Consider the following 22,283-nt stretch of genomic DNA (forward strand, 5'->3'; position numbering starts at 1 on the left):
ATACATTACCATAACAGGAATGCTGTTATCCAGTATTCTTCCAAAATGATTAAATTAAAAGAGAGAGGGAGAAGTAGTGAGTTAAAATTTAAAAATAATTGCTTAAATTATCTTTTACTTAATAGGAAAAGAGCTAAGCACATGTCTTCCAGAAAGAGGAAAGAAAAAAATCACCATCCCATATTTTTGCTCTCTCCTTCAATAAATATATTCTATAACAAGGAAAAAAATAACTCAGTAGTTGCCATTAGCGTATAGAGGATCCAAATAACTTATTTGTGAATTCTATTGCTAATTACAAAGAAATTGATCACACAGGATATTTTATTTCTTTGTGCCTTATCGTGTTTTTAATGTTTTATCTATTACATTACCAAGTCTAAATGCATTATTCCACTAATATTTATTTGCTGTTCTGTGTCTAAAATCAAGATATACTGTCATCAGTTGATCTTATCTCCTCGGTAGATTTAAATATTATTTTTTACTGATCATTTCAAAATTTATATTCCCAGGCCATATCATTCCTTTAGGTACCAGTGTTATATACACAAATGCCTATTCAATATTTGTTCAGCATGTGCATTTAGAAGCTGCACAAGCACCTCAAATTTAATATGAGCCATATTAAATTTTTCATTTCAGTGCCTCATACGTGGTGGCAGTTGTTTTGCATAGAAGTTAAGATATCAGTTAGGATACCTGCATCCCATGTTGGAGTACCTGAGTTTGAGCCCCAGAATCCAGCTTTCTGATAAAGTGCACCCTGGGGGCTGCAGATGATGACTCAAGTGGTTGGGTCCTTGCTGCCCACATGGAGACCTGGACTGAGTTCCCAGCTCAGGGCTTCAGCCTGGTCCAGCCACAATTAATACAGGCATTTGGAGGAGTGAGCCAGCAGATGAGAGTTCTTACTCTCTGTCTATCTCTTTCTCTGTGTCTCTTTGCCATTCAAAGAAATAATATAAATAAATAAAAATCCTTGTCTTATACTTGATGCTTTTTTTAGTGCTTTTTTTAATGAGAGGAGGGTACAAATGCAGTCCCGGACTATTACAAATTATGCAGGTGAGTTTCCCACATTTGGGGAAATGGCAGGAGTCAGCACATCTGGGATGCTATAGAAAAGCCTCATTCTGGGGAAATCACCTTCATGATCATGATAACTCCTCTATGTGGTAAATATTCTTAACCTGCCAGATGCGCATTTCTTATATTTGTAAATGACATCACCTCTTCCCTCAGTGGCTGAAACCAAATGTTTCTTTCACAGCAAATCCTATTAGTCCTATTGACTCCGCTTTCAAAAGGTTACTGTTGTAAATAAAATCACAATAATTCCTGACCTCAAACTGGTCTCCTCAAATCCACTCCTTCCCCCTACAGAGTCTGTTTTCGGAAAGCAGATCTATAAAAATTTTAAAAAGTCAATTTAGATACATCCCTGATTGTAAGTGAACATCACTCTCAAAGCAAACTTGCCATCACACTCAATTATGTGTTTGCTCCCTGGATATCTATTCCGTTTCATCCTCCATCCCTCACAGCCGCTGTGCACCAGTTACACTGTCATCCTGTATTTTCATTAGATTTATACATGTTCCTTCCTCAGAATCTTCTTCTTTGGGGTTTCCACTGCTGGGAACACTCTTTCTGTAGGAACCAACGTAACTCATTCAGTCAATTCTGGTTTTTTTGTGAATACGCGCCTTCAGAGAAGATCTTCCTGACCACTCCATAAAATGGAATCCTGCTCCTTCTTCTTGGTGCCCTAAAACACAGTGTATTCATACAAAATTTGATGTGTACTGAAGACCTACAAGTTACAAGATGATTATCATCAAGAAGATGGTTGCCTTCTCACAGCTGTTAAAGAGGCACATCCTAGCATGGAGACCACACAGGGAAGTATCAGAGGTCATCCGCAGACAAACGGAAAAGGAGGGCAAGGACCTGCTTTCAGCAGGAAGGACTGGATGAGGCAGAGCAAACGTGCCCAGGATTATCTCTTGTAAGTAATGTTACCAGATCTGGAGGATGGAGGCTGTCATTGTTGTTTGGTACCTGGCCTTATGGGGATTGAGGAATGTGAATGGCAGTCTAGAGTGTGAGGCTTGGTAGCAGAGATACTTGCGGATAGGCCCTCTGAACTGTTTGGTTTGCATTTGAGAAACAGGTTTTTACTTAAATTTAGATGTTCCTTACACCCTCAAAGCCTTTTCAATCATATTTATCATTATCTGAACTCCAGAACCTAATTATAAGCTTTTGCAATCTTGAAAATACCTCTCTATTATTTTAAGAACCATTCTAATATTTGTACTTGAAAAGTAGTCTGCATAGTATTTTAATGCACAGTGGGAAGCAAACAACATATCCTGATATTTGGCTCTTTCCAGAACTTTATTGAGAGCTGCAGATTTGGTTGCCACTTGAACTACCTTCCAACCTATCACATGGTACAGTTCCATTAAATATTTTGCCATCATGACAGGGAATTCTGGCTTAATGGCTTTCTACATTTTCTAACCACAACCAACCAGCTAAACTAGTGCCTCAAAATTAAGTGCTCTTACAATAGCACACAACATCTGTTATAAATGTCTATATTAGTTAGACCAATCTTGCTATTATAATAAGTAATTGCCAAATTAGTGGCTGACAAGAATATAAGAGCATTTCCTGGTCGTATAACAGATATATGTGCATGTTCCTTGTTGCTTTCTTTCATGTGATGATTCAGAGTCAGGTTACTTCTATTATATGTGTTTACCATCTATTAGACTTTATGGCATCAAGTTGACAGAGAGGAAATAAGAATCAATTTGTGGAGGGAAATATAATTTATTTTAGTTATTTCAGTGTTGTTTAATTACCACATATACTTGGATATGAAATGATGTTTTGATACATGTATACATTACATAATGTTCAAATCAGGGTAATGATATTTATTTCTTAAAACTCAACAGTTTACTAAACTGGGGAGGCAGTGTTGTGGAGTAGTACATTAAATTGCAGCCTCAGATGAGTGCCAGTTCAAGTCCTGGCTGCTCCAATTCTGAACTAGCTCCCTGCTAATGCACCTGGGGAATCAACAGAAGATGGTCCAGATATTTGGGTCCCTGCCATGTACATGGGAAACTTGGATGGAATTCCAGGCTCCTGGTTTCCACCTGGCCCCGCTCTGGCCATTGCAGCCATCTGAGAGTGAACCAGCAGACGACAAATTCTCTGTGTGTGTGTGTGTGTGTGTGTGTGTGTCTCCTTGTAATTCTGCCTTTCAAATAAAATAAAATAAAATAAATGATAAAATAAAATAAATGTTTAAAAAAGTTTACCATTTTTGGCAGTTAACATCCTTTCTTATATGTTTTTTGGGGGAATATATGGTACATTCTGGTATTTGCTGTGAAATCAAGTACCACAAATTCTTTCTCTAATCCGATTATAATATTCATTGAACAACCTTTCCCCATCTCTTTATGCTCCATACTATCCACGCCTTTCCTAATCATTACTCACTCCCCTCTCAAATATTATGAGATCAATTTCTTTAGATGCTACATATGAGTGATATGTGTAGAGGGCTTCCTGTTTCTGGCTCATTATACTTAGCAAGTACCCTCCAGTTCCATTCAGGTTTTTGTAGATGACAGGATTTCATTCCTTTTGTGGCTGAGTGCTATTACATTGTGGATATGTCTCTTCCATCTGTTGATTATTTAATTTGGTGTTGTGCAGAAGCCTGATGAAATCCAAGTTGCATTTTTTGTTCGTTTCCTGCAAATTTCAGGTCTGATTAAAAAAATCTTGCTCATTCCAATGTCATAAAGAATTTTTCCTGTTTTCTTGTAGTAGTTTTAGGTCTTTCATTTAGATTTTTTAAACAATTTTCATTGGCATTTTGAAGATAGAGAATCTAGTTTCATTCTTCTACATATGGGTATCTAATTTCCCCAATACAATTTATTGAGATTATCTTTTCACTGATGCTTGTTCTCAGAATATTTGTAAAGTTCAGTTGGTTACAGATGCATGAATTTGTTTCTAGGCTCTCGATTGTGTTTCAATGGCCCATACACCTCATTTTATGACAATACCATGCTGCCTCAATAATAGTTTTTTTTATCCCATAGCTATTATAAGTGAGATTGCATTTCATATACTTGTCAGATAATATGCTATTAACAAAGAAATGCTACTGATTTTTGTGGCTTTATTTGTATCCTGTCAATTTGCTTATCTGTTCATTCTAACAGGTTTTTTTTTTTTTTTTTATAAAATCTCTGGTTATTTCTAGATATAGCATCATGTCATGTGAAGTGACAATTTGACTTCCCTGTTTCCAATTTGGATGCCCTTCATTTCTTTGATTGCCTCTTTGGTCTGCTCAGGACTTTCAGTACTAAATTGAACAAAAGTGATGACATTAAAATGCTTGATTGCTCTGGATCTTAGGAAGAAAGTCTTCCTATTTTCTCCCATTCAGTGTGATGTTATTTGTTGGCCATTATTAAATTGAAGAATGCTCCTTCTTCTTTATTTTTATTTTTTTTTGAATATCTATCTGAAAGGCAAAACTAGCAACAGAAAGGAAGAGACTCGTTGGTGGGGTGGGGGTGGGGTGAGAAAAAGGGAGAGAGAGAGATCAGATTGATGGTTCACTCTCCAAATGGTTACAATAGACAGGTCTGGGCCAGCCCAAAGGCAGGAGTCTGGAACTCTACCAAGATCTCCCACGTGGTGGTAGAGGACAAAAAGTTGAGCCATTCTCTTCTGCCTTCCCAGGTATATTATTAGGAAGCTGAATCAGAATTTGAGCAGCTGGGTTTGAGCCAACACTCTAATATGGGAAGTCAGCATTGCAAGGAATGGTTAAGTATTTTTAAACCACTGCACCACAACACTAGTCCCAGGACATTTCCTATGCCTTAACATATTAATGTAGTTATTAGTTTTATTTTGATTTTTCATCTTCAAACTAAAATAAAAATGATGTATAAAATCTTTTCACAAAATTAAAGTTCTGAATTTGTCAGTATACTCTGTTACTCTTATCAGTGAGCTTTATGTCATCCAATCTTTTCTTCTTATTCATTAGGTCTTGTTCTTTCAAAACGGAGAATTCTGTTTAGAATTTTTTTATAATACAAATTGGTTGGTGGTAAACTCAGTTTCTGTTTCTCTGGGTATATCTTTATTTATCCTTCATTTCTAAAGGAAAACCTTGCTAGGAACAAATATACTTAGTTGGAGTTTTGTGTTTTTGTTTTTGTTTTGCTTTGTTCTTCAATACAATGCTTCATTTTACTAGCCTGCAAGGATTCTGCTGAGAAATCAGCTGGCAAGTGAATCGGAAAACCCTTAGATGTTATTTTACTCTGCTGTCTTGCTTTGAGAATCCTCCATTTCTTAATAAATTTTGATAGCCTGATTATAATATGTCTTGGGTTCAACTTGATTGAGTTAAATATGAATGGTGACTTTTGGCCTAGTCCAGTGCTCTTTAATCTCAAACATTGAACATTTTCTGTTTTAACACTGTACCAAAATTCTCACAAGCTTGCTTTCTTCCTCCTCATTTTTTCTTTATTTCCCCCCAACAGTGTATGTTAAAACAGCATATGTTCTAGTTACTGTCTCTTTCTTCTGTGTGACCCATTCTCCTACTGGTGCCTTTTGTCATTTTTTTTTTTCATTTTGTTTAGTATACTTTTCAGCTCAAGGATTTCTATTGATTTTTTTTTTTAATTGCTTGATCTGTCTGTTAGATTTTTCTGGTAACATGCTGAATTGTTTCTCTGTGGTTTCTTGAAGTTCATTGAGTTTTAATTCCATTTCAAGCTACTTTAAATAAGGTATTTTAAAATTCTCTCAGGGTTTGTCCATATCAATTGTCCATATCAATATGTTGTCCATAACAGTTGCTTTCTGGTGGCTTGCTTTTTCTGTTAGATGAGACCATGCTTTCCTGAAAATTCATGATGATCATTGGCATTTGATAAAGTCTAACCATTGAAGGATTAGATATTTATTCCAATTATAGTTTGGTATAATTTTTCCTGTCCCATAAATTCAAAGCAGGTTGCTTATTTTTTCTCACACCACGATTACTGCCATTATTTAACCACTAGATGGTGGCGTAAGTCCAAGTTTCCCATGAGATTATGGTTGGTATGTTATCACTGTTTCAGCATTAGAAGGTGTCTCAAGCCCATGATTTCTCTTATTTATTATTTTTAAGATAAAATTTTAATTTACCTTATAGTCAAAGTTTTATGGATTCCACTATATAAAGTCTTCAACAACGCTTTTATTACATAAAAACAGCTGTTTATTGCAGCTCAATTCATAATAGCTAAGATATAAAATCAAACCAAATTTCTGTCAACTGAAGACTCGATAAAGAAATTATGGGATATGTACCCCATGGAATATTACACAGTGGTAACAGATAAAATCCTGTAATTTGCAACAAAATGGATGCAACTGGAATACATCATACTTAGTGAAATAAGCTAATCCCAAAGGGACAAATATCATATATTCTCCCTGATATTTGGTAACTAGTAGAGCAGTTAAAAAGTAATCTGTAGACGTGAAATTGACACTTTGAGATGTGATAACTTTGAACAGCCCTTGTTGTGACTGTTGAGGAACATGTTTTTTCCATACTATTTGTTGAACTCTTTACTTAATACAGAGTTAATCTTTTGTGTATAATGTTAATTCAAAATAAATCTTAGTAAAAAATAAGAATGAGAATAGGAGAGAGAGGACGAAGAAGGATGGGAGGGCAGGTAAGGTGGGAAGAATCATTATGTTCCTAAAGTTGTATTTATGAAATGCATGGAGTTTGTGAACCTTAAATAAAACAAAAGTTTCTGGGGGAAAAAAAAGACCATAGTCCACAAGAAAACAGGCAAGGATTGTCCACAACAATCTAAGGGGAAATTGTTCAGTTTCACTCATATAAAGTAAATTTTAAAATATTCATGACATAATTAAAACTACAATAGTGTATATATTTTTGATAAACATTTAACACAAAGTTTGAGAAAATACTCTACTGCAAAACTAATATACACAGGCATTTCTTTATTTTCTTTTTTTAAAATATTTTATTTATTTATTTGACAGGTAAATTTACAGACAATGAGAGAGAGAGAGACAGAGAGAAAGGTCTTCCCTCCGTTGGTTCACTCCCCTAATGGCTGCAATGGCCAGAGCAGGGCCGATCCGAAGCCAGGAGCCAGGAACTCTTTCCTGGTCTCCCATGTGGGTGTAGGGGCCCAAGGATTTGGGCCATCCTCCACTGCTTTCCCAGGCCACAGCAGAGAGCTGGATTGGAAGAGGAGGAACCGGGACCAGAACCGGTGCCCATATGGGATGCCAGTGAGGCAGGCAGAATATTAACCTAGTGTGCCACGGCGCCAGCTCCTGGGTATTTCTTTCTTTAATTTTACCTCTCTCATAGAAGGGAGAACAGGCAGTATTTGTCTGTCTGCGTCTGGATTAATTCACTCAACATGATGTTTTCCAGTTGCAATCATTTTGTATCAAATGATAGAATTTTATTCTATATTAAAGCTGAATAATATTTAAATACACACATGTATGTGTGCATGTATCACATGCATTTTCTTTATCCATTCAAATGATGATGGACGCTTCAGCTGCTTCCATGTTTTGGCCACTGTGAACAGTGCTGCTATAAATATGGTGGACAGGTATCTCTTTGATACAATGAGTTCATGTCTGTTGAGTATATACCCAGTAGTTGGACTGCTGGATCATATGGCAAGCCTCTACTTTAGGAGTCTTTGCAAGAAGCTATCATCCACACCATTGTCTTGAAGCATTTTATCTATGTTTTCTTCTAGCAAGTTCATAGTCTCAGATCTTTTACTCAGGTCTGTGAGCCATCTTGATTTGATTTTTATATATGATGAGAGGTAAGAAACCTAATTTCATTCCTTTATATCTGCATATTTATTGAAGAGACTATCCTTTGTCCAAGTTTTGGGCACTTTTGTCAAAAATCAATGGGCTTTATATACATGGATTAATTTCTGGGCTTTCTGTTTTGTTTTGTTGATTTATGTATCAGTTTTCATGCCAGTACTATATTATTTTAATTATGACAACTTTGTAGTAGGCTTTAAAATCAGATATTGTGATGCCTCCAGCTTGTATTTTTTTTCCCCCTCAAAAATTATGTTGCTATTCTGGGTCTTTTATGATAACATCATGTTGTACATGGAAAAAACCTAAACACTCCACCAAAAAGCTGTTAGAACTAATGTATAAATAAAAATAAAGTTGTAGAATACAAAATTAACATAAAAAATTAGCTTTTTTTAAACACTAATAATAATCTTGACGAATAATGAAACCAAGAAAAAAATTCCATTCACAACAGACACAAAAATATCAAACATTTAGGAATAAATTTAACCAGATAAGAGAAAGATCTCTACAAACAAAATTATAAAACACTGATGAAATCATCATCATGATACATTCATTTAAAACGCTCATGGATTAGAAGAATTTGTATCAGATTCAATGCAATCCCTATCAAAATGCCAATGCCATTTTGTACATAATTAGAAAAACATCCTAAAATGCATATACAATCAAGCCCAAGTTTGACACAAACCAGCAGTTGAAGGTTCAGGATAGACTGGGAGTGCTTAAAACTTCAGTTTATCCCTGTAGGCCTCTGCCTGGGGGCAGAGGCAGGCCCAGTGGCCTCATCCATAGTCACTGGTCTGTTAAGTTAGTTGTCACAAATTCTGCCCGACACAGGACCTCAGCATGGAGTAACTGGCCCTAGGCTCATATACAATGACTTGTGCCTACACTCTTTCTTCCCCTCAAGAAATTACTCTCCATGTTGTATTGCTCAAGGTTATAAGAAGAATGTAATAGAGGGATCTGTGGCCACCAATGCCACATCCTTGGGTCATGATTGGATCCTACAGACCCCTGAGACCTGCACAGTACAGGAACATCACCAAAGCCGTTCTTTTATGTCTTCCTTCCTTCTTTGGGATTTTCAAGGACCAAGACTTCTGCAGTGAGCTGGAGGTGATGCTGGCCAGAATGAAATCCAAATAACTAAGGCTATCGGTCTCTTGACATTGAGAGTATTGTAGAATCCAAAAATGATAAGCATCAAAATATGCAATCATCTGCTGATGTGACATTTTTTCTCATGAAATTAGTATCCTATTATTTTTGTGTGTGTGTGTCAATTTGTTAAGTCAACAACAGGAGTCACTGTGCACTTACTCCTCATGTAGGATCTCTGTCCTTAGTGTGCTGTACATTGAGATTTAAAGCTATAACTAGTACTCAAACAGTATTTTTCACTTTATGTTTCTGTGTGTGGGAGCAAACGGTTGAAATCTTTACTTAATGTATGCTAAACTGATCTTCTGTATATAAAGAGAATTGAAAATGAATCTTGATGTGAATGGAAGGGGAGAGGGAGTGGGAAAGGGGAGGGTTGCGGGTGGGAGGGACGTTATGGGTGGGAAGCCATTGTAATCCATAAGCTGTACTTTGTGGAAATTTATATTCATTAAATAAAAGTTTTAAAAAAGTATCCTATTATTTAAAAATAAATGATTCATACTATTTTCATCTGAGTAAATTTTGACCCATTTTTCTCATCTCAATAATGGGTGTAGTGTTCTATATTTTCCTCCAATAGAGTAATCTTATTAAATACAGGATAAGGAAATTGTACATCCTCACCAGAGCATATGTACATTGTTTGTAACTTTATATCTCATGGTGAAGCATTCAATTTTTAAAATTTCCTTTTATAAATAACATCATTTTTCCTATTCTCTTTAAACAAAGTTAGATTGCAGTATGTTTTATTAAAAAAAATCTGTTTACTTTTCAATAGCCCTTATACAGTAACTGGTGAACTTTCTTTTTACTCTGTTATCCAAGAATTTGACAATATATTTAACATTTTTAGTAGAACACTTGTCTGTCATTTATGGCTTAACCCATATAAAATTCATAAACCTTATACTGCAAGCAAGTTTTGCCCTCAATTTTTTATTTCAAACGTAGTCTCTCTTTTTTATTGCTAAATACTTGAAAATTATTCACACTTAATGTCTTTGTAATTTCAGACTTTAAATGACTGCTTTTTGTCTTCCAAATATATTTTAAAATTGGCTACATGTTGATGTGTTGAGTGAGTCAGAGCATTGTACACTAATTGACTAATCCTTTAATAAAAACACAATTTTTGTGATTAAAAAGTTAAATACACCTTCCCCTTGTCATTATCCACCAACTGAAATAACTGAAATACATTTTTTTATCACTTCACAATCTTTGCTCTAAGCGATACGGCCACTACCTCAAATTTTATCCAATCTCCTTCCTTTTTTGTTGATAAAAGTCCTTGTGTCCTCTTGTCATTCCTTTCATGCTAAACTCTAACTATTGCATTTCTTTTTTTCTTTTTTTTTAATATCTATTCAAAAGCCCTTATCCTAAACCCAGAAGGTCTGTATTCCTGCTATATAACATAGTCTTATGGAAATCTATTAGTGATACTCCTGTTACTCTTCTTCATGAGCTTTAGCTCTCCTTTGATCATTGTTCTTGAGAAGAATCAAAATCTTTCAATACAATAGTTTGAATGCTGCAGTAACAACAATCTCCATGGGAGAGGTAAAGAAGCCATGAGCTTCAGAGTATGAATTTCAGTGGTAAGTGGTTATATTTGGGAATTAGAAGGACTTAGATCTGAAATGGTGGAGGAGGATACTTGAAAAAATTTGTGGCAAAGAGGCATTGTAAGATAATTACAATTTGTTTCCCAAAAAAAATTGAAATCCATGAATAGTTTTTTCTTATTATGGTTTTTATATTAACTTTTTTTAAAGATTTATGTATTTATTTATTTATGTATTTGAAAGTAAGAGTTATACAGAGAGAGGAGAAGCAGAGAGAGACAGAGAGAGAGAGATCTTCCATCTGATGGTTCACTCTCCAACTGGCCACAAAAGCTGAACCTGTGCCAACCCAAAGCCAGGAGCCAGGAGCTTCTTCTGGGTCTCCCACGCTGGTGCAGGGCTCAAGGACTTGGGCTATCTTCTACTGCTCTCCCAGACCCTGTCAGAGAGCTGGATCAGAAGTGGAGCAGCCGGGACTTGAACAGTCCATATGGGATGCTGGTGCTTCAGCCCAGGGCGTTAACCAGCTGCGCCACAGTGCTGGCCCCTCTATGAATTTTTTCAAAGCCTTTTATATGGCCTTTATATGTATTTCAAAGTTTTATTTTACTGACTATACTTATCTTTTAATTCAATTTTACATGAACTTTTTGAAGTCTTCTCAATATTCAAGCAGAAATGTATAAAATCAAACATTACAGATATTTAATAATTAAATGATATTCATCGCAAATACAGAAGGGATTTAAATACTGAGTACTTTTAGAATGCACTTCATTTCATCTTCACAACAACTAGGAAAAAATTTAGTTAAAACAGGGTAAGTCATATGCTAGGCCATAAAGGAAGCCTCAACAAATTCAAAAAAATTGAAACTATACCATGCAGCTTCTCAGACCATAGCACAGTGACACTCGAAATCAACAACCCAAGAATCTCTACACCATATGCAAACATATGGAGAATGGACAACATGATCCTAAACGATCAGTGGGTCATCGAAGAAATTAAAAGAGAAATCAAAAGATTTCTAGAAATAAATGAAAATGATAACACAACCTATCAAAACCTGTGGGACACAGCAAAAGTAGTGCGAAGAGGAAAGTTTATAGCAATTGTTGCCTACATCAAGAAGTTGGAAAGGAACCAAACAAATGAATTCTCCATGTACCTCAAGGATTTAGAAAAACAGAAGCTATGAACGCTATGAGAAACGGTGACTTGATCAGTCCTTGCCCTGACCGTTGATGAACAACTTAATATGTTATCCCTCTTAGTATTTTTTGTTTGTTTGTTCTACTTAATACTTTTGGTTGAATACTGTAATAAATACACAGTTATTCTTAAGTGTTGAAACTTAACTGAAAAGTGATCGCTGTTAAATATAAGAGTGGGAATAAGAGAGGGAAGAGATGTGCAATTCGGGACATGCTCAAGCTGACTTACCTCAAACGGTAGAGTTAGAAACATACCAGGGGATTCCAATTCAATCCCATCAAGGTGGCATGTACCAATGCCATCTCACTAGTCCCAGTGATCAATTTCTGTTCACAATTGATCATAATGATAGGACTAAGAGCCAAAGGGATCACATAAACAAGAATAGTGTCTGCAAATACTAGCTGATAGAATCAAAAAGGGAGAGAACAATCCAACATGGGAAGTGAGATACACAGCAGACCCACAGAATGTTAGATGTCCTAAACAGCACTCTGGCCTCAGAATCAGCCCTTAAGACACACGGATCTGGCTGAAAAGCCCATGAGAGTATTCCAGGCATGGAAAGCCAAGACACTCTGGAAAAAAAAAAAAAAGAAAAAAAAAAGAAAAAACACCTAAATGAAAGATCTCTGTGAGTGAGATCCCAGTGGAAAGAACAGGTCATCAAAGAAGGAGGTACCTTTCTCTGAAGGGAGGAGAGAACTTCCACTTTGAATATGACCTTGTCTAAATATCATCAGAGTTGGTTTACTCAAAAGGCTTCCATAGGCTTGGCAACTCATGACAAGAGCCTAGGGTGATTACTGATGCCATAAACAAGAGTGTTAATTTGTTAAGTCAACAACAGGAGTCACTGTGCACTTACTCCTCATGTAGGATCTCTGTCCTTAATGTGCTGTACATTGTGATTTAATGCTATAACTAGTACTCAAACAGTGTTTTTCACTTTGTGTTACTATGTGGGTGCAAACTGTTGAAATCTTTACTTAATATATGCTAAACTGATCTTCTGTATATAAAGATAATTGAAAATGAATCTTGATGTGAATGGAAGGGGAGAGGGAGTGGGAAAGGTGAGGGTTGCAGGTGGGAGGGAAGTTATGGGGGGGAAGCCATTGTAATCCATAAGCTTCTTTGGAAATTTATATTCATTAAATAAAAATTTAAAAAAATTAAAAAAACAGCAGCAAATCAAGCCCAAATCCAGAAGGAGGAAAGAAATACTAAAGATCAGAGAATAAATAAACAGAATTGAAACCAAAAAAACAATACTAAAGATCAACCAAACCAGGAGCTGGTTCTTTGAAAAAAATAAACAAAATCGACACACCATTGGCCCAACTAACCAAAAAAGGAGAGAGAAGACCGAAATCTGTAAAATCAAAGATAGTAATGGAAATGTAACAACAGACACTACAGAAATAAAAAGAATAATCAGAAACCACTACAAAGATATGTATGCTAACAAATTGGGGAACCTGGAAGAAATGGATAGATTCCTGGACACATACAACCTTCCTAAACTGAGCTGTGAAGATATAGAAAATCTATTTTTTTGACAGGCAGAGTGGACAGTGAGAAAGAGAGGCAGAGAGAAAGGTCTTACTTTGCCATTGGTTCACCCTCCAATGGCTGCCGCGGCCAGCGCACTGCGGCCAGCGCACCGTGCTGATCCGAAGGCAGGAGCCAGGTGCTTCTCCTGGTCTTCCATGGGGTGCAGGGCCCAAGGACCTGGGCCATCCTCCTCTGCACTCCCAGGCCATAGCAGAGAGCTGGCCTGGAAGAGGGGCAACTGGGACAGAATCCAGTGCCCGGACCGGGACTAGAACCCGGTGTGCCGGTGCCACAAGGTGGATGATTAGCCTATTGAGCCGCAGCGCAGGCCTGATATAGAAAATCTAAACAGACCCATAACCATGGAAGAAATTGAATCAGTAATAAACGCACTACCGGAAAAGAAGAGTCCAGGACTGGATGGCTTCACCGCCGAATTTTACCAGACATTTAGAGAACAACTAACCCCAGTTCTTCTCAAATTATTCAAAACAATTGAAAGGGAGGGAATCCTCCCTTAAATCCTAAGCCCAGAAAAGACACAACAGAGAAAGAAAACTACAGACCTATCTCCCTGATGAACATAGATGCAAAAATACTGAACAAAATTCTGGCAAACCGAATCCAACTGCACATCAGAAAGATCATTCACCCGGACCAAGTGGGATTTATCCCTGGTATGCAGGGATGGTTCAATATTCGAAAGCCAATTAATGTAATACATCACATTAATAAATTGAGAAACAAAAAACATATGATTATCTCAATAGATGCAGAGAAAGCATTTGACAAAATGCAACACCCTTTCATGATGAAAACCCTAAGCAAATTTGGGTTAGAAGGATCATTCCTCAACACAATTAAGGCAATCTATGATAAACCAATGGCCAGCATCATATTGAATGGGGAAAAGTTGGAGGCATTTCCATTGAAAACTGGCACCAGACAGGGATGCCCACTCTCACCATTGCTATTCAATATAGTCCTAGAAGTGTTAGCCAGGGCCATCAGGCAAGAAAAAGAAATTAAAGGGATACAAATGCGAAAGGAGGAAGTTAAACTATCCCTATTTGCAGATGACATGATAATATATGTAGGGGACCAGATAAACTCCTATAAGAGACTATTGGAATTCATAGAAGAGTTTGGTAAAGTAGCAGGATACAAAGTTAACACTCAGAAATCAACAGCCTTTGTATACACAGATAATGCCAGGGCTGAGGAAGAACTTCTAAGATCAATCCCATTCATGATAGCCACAAAAACAATGAAGTACCTTGGAATAAATTTAAGCAAGTATGTCGAAGACCTCTATGATGAAAATTACAAAACAGTAAAGAAAGAAATAGAAGATGACACAAAAAAAAATGGAAAAACCTGCCATGCTCATGGATTGCAAGAATCAACATCATCAAAATGTCCATTCTCCCAAAAGCAATTTACAAGTTCAATGCAATACCAATCAAAATACCAAAGTCATTCTTCAAAGACCTAGAAAAAATGATACTGAAATTCATATGGAGAAACAGGAGACCAAGAATAGCTAAAGCAATGCTTTACAATAAAAACAAGGCTGGAGGCATCACAATTCCAGACTTCAAGACATACTACAGGGCAGTTATAATCAAAACAGCATGGTACTGGTACAAAAACAGATGGATAGACCAATGGAACAGAATAGAAACACCGCAGATCGATCCAAACATCTATAACCAACTCATATTCGACAGAGGACCTAAAACCAATTCCTGGAACAAGGACAGCCTCTTCAACAAATGATACTGGGAAAACTGGATGTCCACATGTCGAAGCATGAAGCAAGACCCCTCCCTTACACCTTATACAAAAATCCACTCAACATGGATCAAAGAACTAGAGATGCACCACGACACCATGGAACTAATTGAGAGCATAGGGGAAAACCTTCAAGATATTGGAACAGGTGAAGAATTCCTGGAGAAGACCCCAGAGGCACGGGTAATCAAAGATAAAATAAACAAATGGGATTACCTCAAATTGAAGAGTTTCTTTACAGAGAAGGAAACAGTCAGGATGTGAAGAGGCAACCAACAGAATGGAAGACATTATTCGTAAACTACACAACAGATAAAGGATTAACAACTAGAATATATAAAATGATCAAAAAACACCACAGAATCAAAACAAACAACCCAATAAAAAATGGGCCAAGGACCTTAACAGACATTTTTCAAAAGAGGGAATCCAAAAGGCCAACAGGCACATGAAAAAATGCTCAGGAGCCCTAGCCATCAGGGAAATGCAGATCAAAACCACAATGAGGTTTCACCTCACTCCGGTTAGATTGGCTTACATACAGAAATCAACCAACAACAGATGCTGGCGAGGATGTGGGGAAAAAGGGACACTAATCCACTGTTGGTGGGAATGCAAACTGGTAAAGCCACTATGGAAGACAGTTTGGAGAGTCCTCAAAAACCTGAATATAGCACTACCACAGGACCCAGCCATCCCACTCCTTGGAGTATACCCAAATGGAATTAAAGGGGAGAAATAAAGAGCCATTTGCACCTCAATATTTGTTGCAGCTCAATTCACAATAGCTAGAACATGGAATCAACCTAAATGTCCATCAATGGATGACTGGATAAAGAAATTATGGGATATGTACTCTATGGAACACTATACAGAAGAAAAAAAAACACACACAATGAAATCCGGGCATTTACAACAAAATGGAGGCAGCTGGAAAACATCATGCTGAGTGAAATAAGCCAGTCCAAAAGGGACAAATATCATATGTTCTCCCTGGTCAATGGCAACTAAACGAGCATCTAAAATGATACCCATTGAAGTGAAATGGACACTATGAAAGACAATGACATGATCAGCCCTTATCTAGACTGTTGAGGAACAATTTACTATTTTATTCCTTTTAGTATTTTTGTTGTTATTTTAGTTGCTCTGTTTGTTCTACATAAGACCACTGGTTGAACTCTGTAATCAATGCACATTCTTAGGTGTTTAAAATTAACAGAAAAGTGATCTCTGTTAAACATAGGAGTGGGAATAAGAGAGGAAGGAGATATATAGGTCAGCACATGCTCACTCGGACTTACCTCAAATGGCGGAACTAGAAATGTGCCAGGGGATTTCAGCTCAATCTTACCAAGGAGGCAGTTACCAATGCCAGTGCACTTGGTAAAGTGAAAAGTATAAATACACAAACGATCAAAAAGATAGGGTAAGTGTCGAAGAGAGTTCACAAATAAGACCAGTGTAAGCAAACAAAGAAGGACAGAATTAAAGGGGAGAGTATGATCCTGCAGGGGAAGCAGGACACAAAGCAGACTCATAGAATGGCAAATGCCCAAAACAGCACTCCTGCCTCAGAATCAACCCTTGGGGCATTCGGATCTGGCTAAAAGGTCCATGAGAGTCTCACAGGCATGGGAAGCCATGACACAGTGGCAAAAACAACCTAAATGAAAGATCCTGGTGAACAAAACCCCAGTAGAAGGGACAGACCATCAAGAAGGGAGGCACCTTTCTCCCAAGTTAGGAAGGAACCTCCACTGTGATATGGCCTTGACTAAACAAGTTCAGAGTTGGTGAACTCAAGGGGCTTCCATAGCCTAGACAGCTCATAGCAAGAGTCTCGGGTGATTGCTGACGTCATAAATAAGAGTGCCAATTGTTAAATCAACAACGGGAGTCACTGAGTACTTGCTCCCCACATAGGATCTCTGTCCTTAATGTGTTTTACTATGAAACTTAAAAACAACACTACTAGTCAAACAATGCCCTATACCTTGTGCTGTTGTGTGAGTGCAGCCTGTTGAAATCCTTGCTTGGTGTATACTAAGTTGATCTTCTGTATATGAAGGTGATTGAAAATGAAACTTGATGAAGGGCGGGATGGGAGAGGCAGTGGGAGAGGGGAGGGCCATGGGAGGGAGGGAGGTTGGGGGGGGAGCCACAACAATACAAAAGTTGCACTTTGTAAATTCACATTTATTAAATAAAAAAAGAACTTATGGGGGGAAGCCATTGTAATTCATAAACTGTACTTTGGAAATTTATATTTATTAAATAAAAGTTAAAAAAAAAACAAGGTAAGTAACCTGGCCAATGACAGTAGAGTTGAGCCATAATTGTTAACCCAATTCAAAAATGAATTTCCTTCTACTATGTCGTGCTGTCTCTCAGTTGGGACATAAGCAATTGTCATAAATTTTGCCTTTTGTTTTTTTTTATTTTTTTATTTTTTGACAGGCAGAGTGGACAGTGAGAGAGAGAGACAGAGAGAAAGGTCTTCCTTTGCCGTTGGTTCACCCTCCAATGGCTGCCACGGCTGGCGTGCTGCGGCCGGCACACCACGCTGATCAGAAGCCAGGAGCCAGGTGCTTCTCCTGGTCTCCCATGGGGTGCAGGGCCCAAGGACTTGGGCCATCCTCCACTGCACTCCGGGGCCACAGCAGAGAGCTGGCCTGGAAGAGGGCAACTGGGACAGAATCTGGCGCCCCGACCTGGGCTAGAAACCGGTGTGCCAGCGCCACAGGTGGGGAATTAGCCTATTGAGCCGCGGCACCGGCCAAATTTTGGCCCTTTTAAATTTTACATACAGAGTCCCAGATGGCATGCAGGAACTATGAACCATAATAAGGGCTCTGTTAGAAATCATCTGGAGCTGGACAAGTTGGTTAATATCTTACAGTTTCCTTATCTGAAAATTGAAAGCCTGAACTAGAAACAATGAAGATCTATCCACCTGCTATGATACATTTTGTGATATTTGGGAGTGTAAGAAAAAATAAATAACAGTTTTGAAAGATAGTTTATGATGTATATAAACATATAGACTTTCAGGATAAAATTGAAAGCTTAATTCAAATCATTAACCTATTCCTAGTTTGTTCCACTTGGGCTGCTATAATAAAATATCAGAAGTCAGGTAACTTACAAACTTATTTCTCACAACTCTGGAGGCTGGATTTTGTGCCTTGTAAGTGTCTACTTTATATTACGTAGATGATACCTTTTAGCTGTATCCACCAGTGGCAGGAGACAGAAATTAGCTCTTCAAGCCTCCTGTATAAGAGCACTATCACCATTCATTTGGAAAAAGGACTCACAGCCTACAAACCTCCCAAGAGCCCATCTCCTAACATCATTACCTGGGGGACTGGGATTTCAATATATGAATAGGGCAGGGAGATAAACCTGCAGAACATAACAATATAAAAGTTTCAGAACTTAGCTTTTTACCACTTCTTATAAATTTTTAAATAATGTATGTATGCATGTATTTGAAAGCAAAGTGACAGAGGGAGAGACTGAGAGAGGTCTTCCATCTAACAGTTCACTCCCCCAGTGCTTGCAGCAACTGGTACTGGATCAGGCCAAAACCAACAGCCAGGAGCTAGGAATTATATCTTGGTTTCACATGTGGATGCAGGGACCCAAATACCTGGGCCATCATCTAATGCCTTCCCAGGCACATTAATAAGATGCTGGACAGGAGGCAGAGTAGCTGGTCCTTTAACTGGCATTTGGACATGAGATACAGCAACTTAACCCACTGTTCTACAATACTCAGCCTTGAATTATTTTAGTAATTTCATTTAACACATATTTTATAACTCTAGGGACTCATAAGTATTTGAAAAGTTTAGAAAAATCAACAGAATATTCTCATGACCTCAAGTCATTCGTTTCCTCAAATAGCACAAAGTGTATTGACATGTTCCTTAAAAGTATGAAACAGACTGAATTTTTCCTTTACTTGTCATTTCTCTGAGAATTAAACCTAGGATTGTAAAGAAACCATTGTATTGGCTGCCTGGGTCATTTGTTTCTGATATGCATGTTGCTGTAATTATTAACTGTGCAGTACTAAATTTAGCCTTGCCCAAAAAGAGTTCTGGCCTCTTCCTGGTCCCTAGGAAGATAATCTCATTATTTAGAATTTCCCATATAATGGGTGTGTCTTTGTTATTCAAGATGATTCCTCAGACTATATGGTGTGGGGAGCAACTCGGACTATACTGTTACTGGAATTAAGACTTATTCTATGCATCTGCTCTCCCACAATGTGGCGCTGGGAGAGAAGCGTACAGCTTCTACCCAGCTGCCTCTCACCAACTTGACAAGCTGCAAGAGCCGCTCCTGATTGGAGGAGAGCGGCGCGCTCGGCGTGTGGGTAGCAGAGCACGGATTGGTGGAGAGGACTATATAGGAGGAGAGAGACGGCATGGTGGTGTGGGTTGGTTGGAGAGTGCGTTGGAGAGTTTGCAGGGAAGTTCGTTACTTCGTTCTTTCTCATTTCTCTCTACTCATTCTTGCTTTGGGAGTTTGCTGTTTACTTATTCTTACTTTACTATAGAAAGGACTTGTAAAAAAAGGGAACAACAAGCGTCCGGTCCGGTGCGGCTCCTCCGCATGCGGAGGAGCAGCAATATGGGATGGTTTATGCTAATAAGGTGACTCAGGATCTGATGTAAATTAGCAGAAACTATCATTTTTTCAACAGACATTAAAACAAATTTTCAACTGATAGACCATCTCTGATCATGATGTGAATTTGTTAAATAAAGTCAACAGGGCTTGAGTGTTATCAACCAGTGGGAAAATGGATGAGGTGAAGTCTGAGAAGGAGAACCGGATTAAGGAAGAGGCTTGGATTTTAAGCATGATGGGAAGCCGTGGGTGGGCATGGAAGGTACAGATAAGGCAAGAGAGGTTCACTGGGGAAACTTACACAAGAATTGAGGCACGGGCTAATAATGCCTTGCACTGCAGTAGGGGTAGAATGGATATAAGTGAACAGATCTATTTTATATTTTCATATAAGGATCCAAACTCATTAATGATTAGACTTGTTGTGTAAAGATAACCAAAATTTGGGGAGGTTGTTATATGTTTGCTGAGATGGAAGATAAAGTAGTGAATGTGGAGGAGAAATATGTTGCCGAGTAACATTATAAGCACAACATATATATTAACTGTAAATCTACACAACATCCCTATGAGATAAGAAATAGTTTCAATGGGATAACTAAGTTTATAAGGTCACAAGGCCAGCATGTGGAAAAGCCTCATTTTCAAATCAGTCAGTCTGGCCTTGAATAATATTGTGCTTTTTAAAAAAAGAAAAAAAGATTTATTTAGTTTATTTGAAAGGTAGGGTTAGAGAGAGAGAGAGAGACAGAGAGAGAGATCTTCTATCTGCTGGTCACTACCCAATGGTGATAATGGCTGGAGCTGGGCCAATCCAAAGCCAGGTGCCAGGAGATTCTTCTGGGTCTCCCACGTGGGTGTAGGGGCCCAAGCACTTAGGCCCTCCTCCACTGGTTTCCCAGGCAAATTAAGTGGGAGTTGGATAGGAAGTTGGGCAGCTGGGCCCCAAACCTATGCCCATATACCATGCCAGTATCACAGTTTGATGGCTTATCCTGCCATGCCACAGTACAAACCCTAGCATTCTGCTTTAAAACACTATGCTTTACTACCTCAATTACATGCATTTGATTCTATATTTGTATGTATTATTCAGAACAAAGAAGAGGACTTATTTCATGAATGAAATTCTTAAACATAGTACAGTGTCAATATTATTGGAAACCCTAATTTGTTTTTATTTGTGAGATTCCAAAGGAGGCCTCTGCACTCACCCCTATCCTTACACTGCTCAACACATCCTCTAAAACAGCCTTAGGATTGGCACATACCTCTATGTTCTGTAAGGCAGAGCTCACTAAAACTGTTACTAAAACAGTGCCTGGAAGTAGTAGACTGTCACTATATTTTGTTAATAAAGAAGGGCTAGGCAGTGAACAGTAAGAGACCTAGAGAGAGGTGGGGATTTATACATGTATTTAGAAGTTTCAATAAATACAATCATTTTTTTTTTCTTTTGGATGCCTTGGTAGATAATGGTGCTATTAGCAAAGATCAAGAAACAGAAGTGGCAGGTGAAAGAATCCTCCATTTAATTTGTGACAGTTTAAGTTTGAGGTTTCTGAGGAACATACAAGGACAGATATCTAGTAGCTAATAATGACAGAATTGGTGAATGTTAGGAAAATGATTGATTTTGAAGATCAGAAAATATATATAATTATTCAAAGACAGTGACCTCCCCCCGCCATATTCTTTCTTCTAGGATGGATTTGGCAAGAATTATGCTAGAGAGAAAAGTACCATGGACTATGTTCAACTTGAAAAAGTACTGAGTGTGAGTTGGGGGAGGGGCTTGGGGACTATTTAGCCAGGAAATAAAACGATATATTTTTAAGTAAAGACCTCAAAAATACCTGAAATTTTCTACTTGCTCTTGTGGAGATTTCAACATTCAAATAAAAGGAACTGGGAGTTAAAAGTCAAAAGTGGATATAAAAATAACATTATATGAGTTAGATTGCAGATGATAAGAAATTGATGGACTTGTTTTCAAGTCTCTAATAGAAAGAATTAACATTGTTGCCAGATTTACAGCGATATAAACTTTAAGAACTTTGTATATTCATTAGTATTTTAGAAATAAAATCTTCCTTCCTTTTTAAATATTTATTTATTATTTTTAGTTACAAGGAAGAAATAGAGATCCATAAAGGGAGAAAGAGAGGTGAGAGAGACAGGGAAAGAGGGAGATGGAGAGGAAGGAAGGGAAATGGGAGAGGGAAAAAATAGCATGCTGCAATTCAAGGTTCACACCACAAACGCCTGCAACACCCAAGACAAAGCTGGGAGCCAGGAAGTCAATTCAGGTCTTCCATATGGGAGAGAGAGACCAAATTACTTTTTTTTAAAGAT

The 22,283-nt window shown here is 37.7% G+C and overlaps 1 non-coding gene across 1 annotated transcript; it reads right to left on the bottom strand.

The window, feature by feature from the left end:
* Positions 1-1,022: 1,022 nt before the first annotated feature.
* Positions 1,023-1,186, bottom strand: LOC127490479 (U1 spliceosomal RNA). Its single transcript, XR_007918426.1, has one exon. It is a non-coding gene; the product is annotated as a U1 spliceosomal RNA (small nuclear RNA).
* Positions 1,187-22,283: the final 21,097 nt, after the last annotated feature.

This window comes from Oryctolagus cuniculus, chromosome 2, assembly GCF_964237555.1.
Source record: "Oryctolagus cuniculus chromosome 2, mOryCun1.1, whole genome shotgun sequence".
NCBI lineage: Eukaryota > Metazoa > Chordata > Mammalia > Lagomorpha > Leporidae > Oryctolagus > Oryctolagus cuniculus.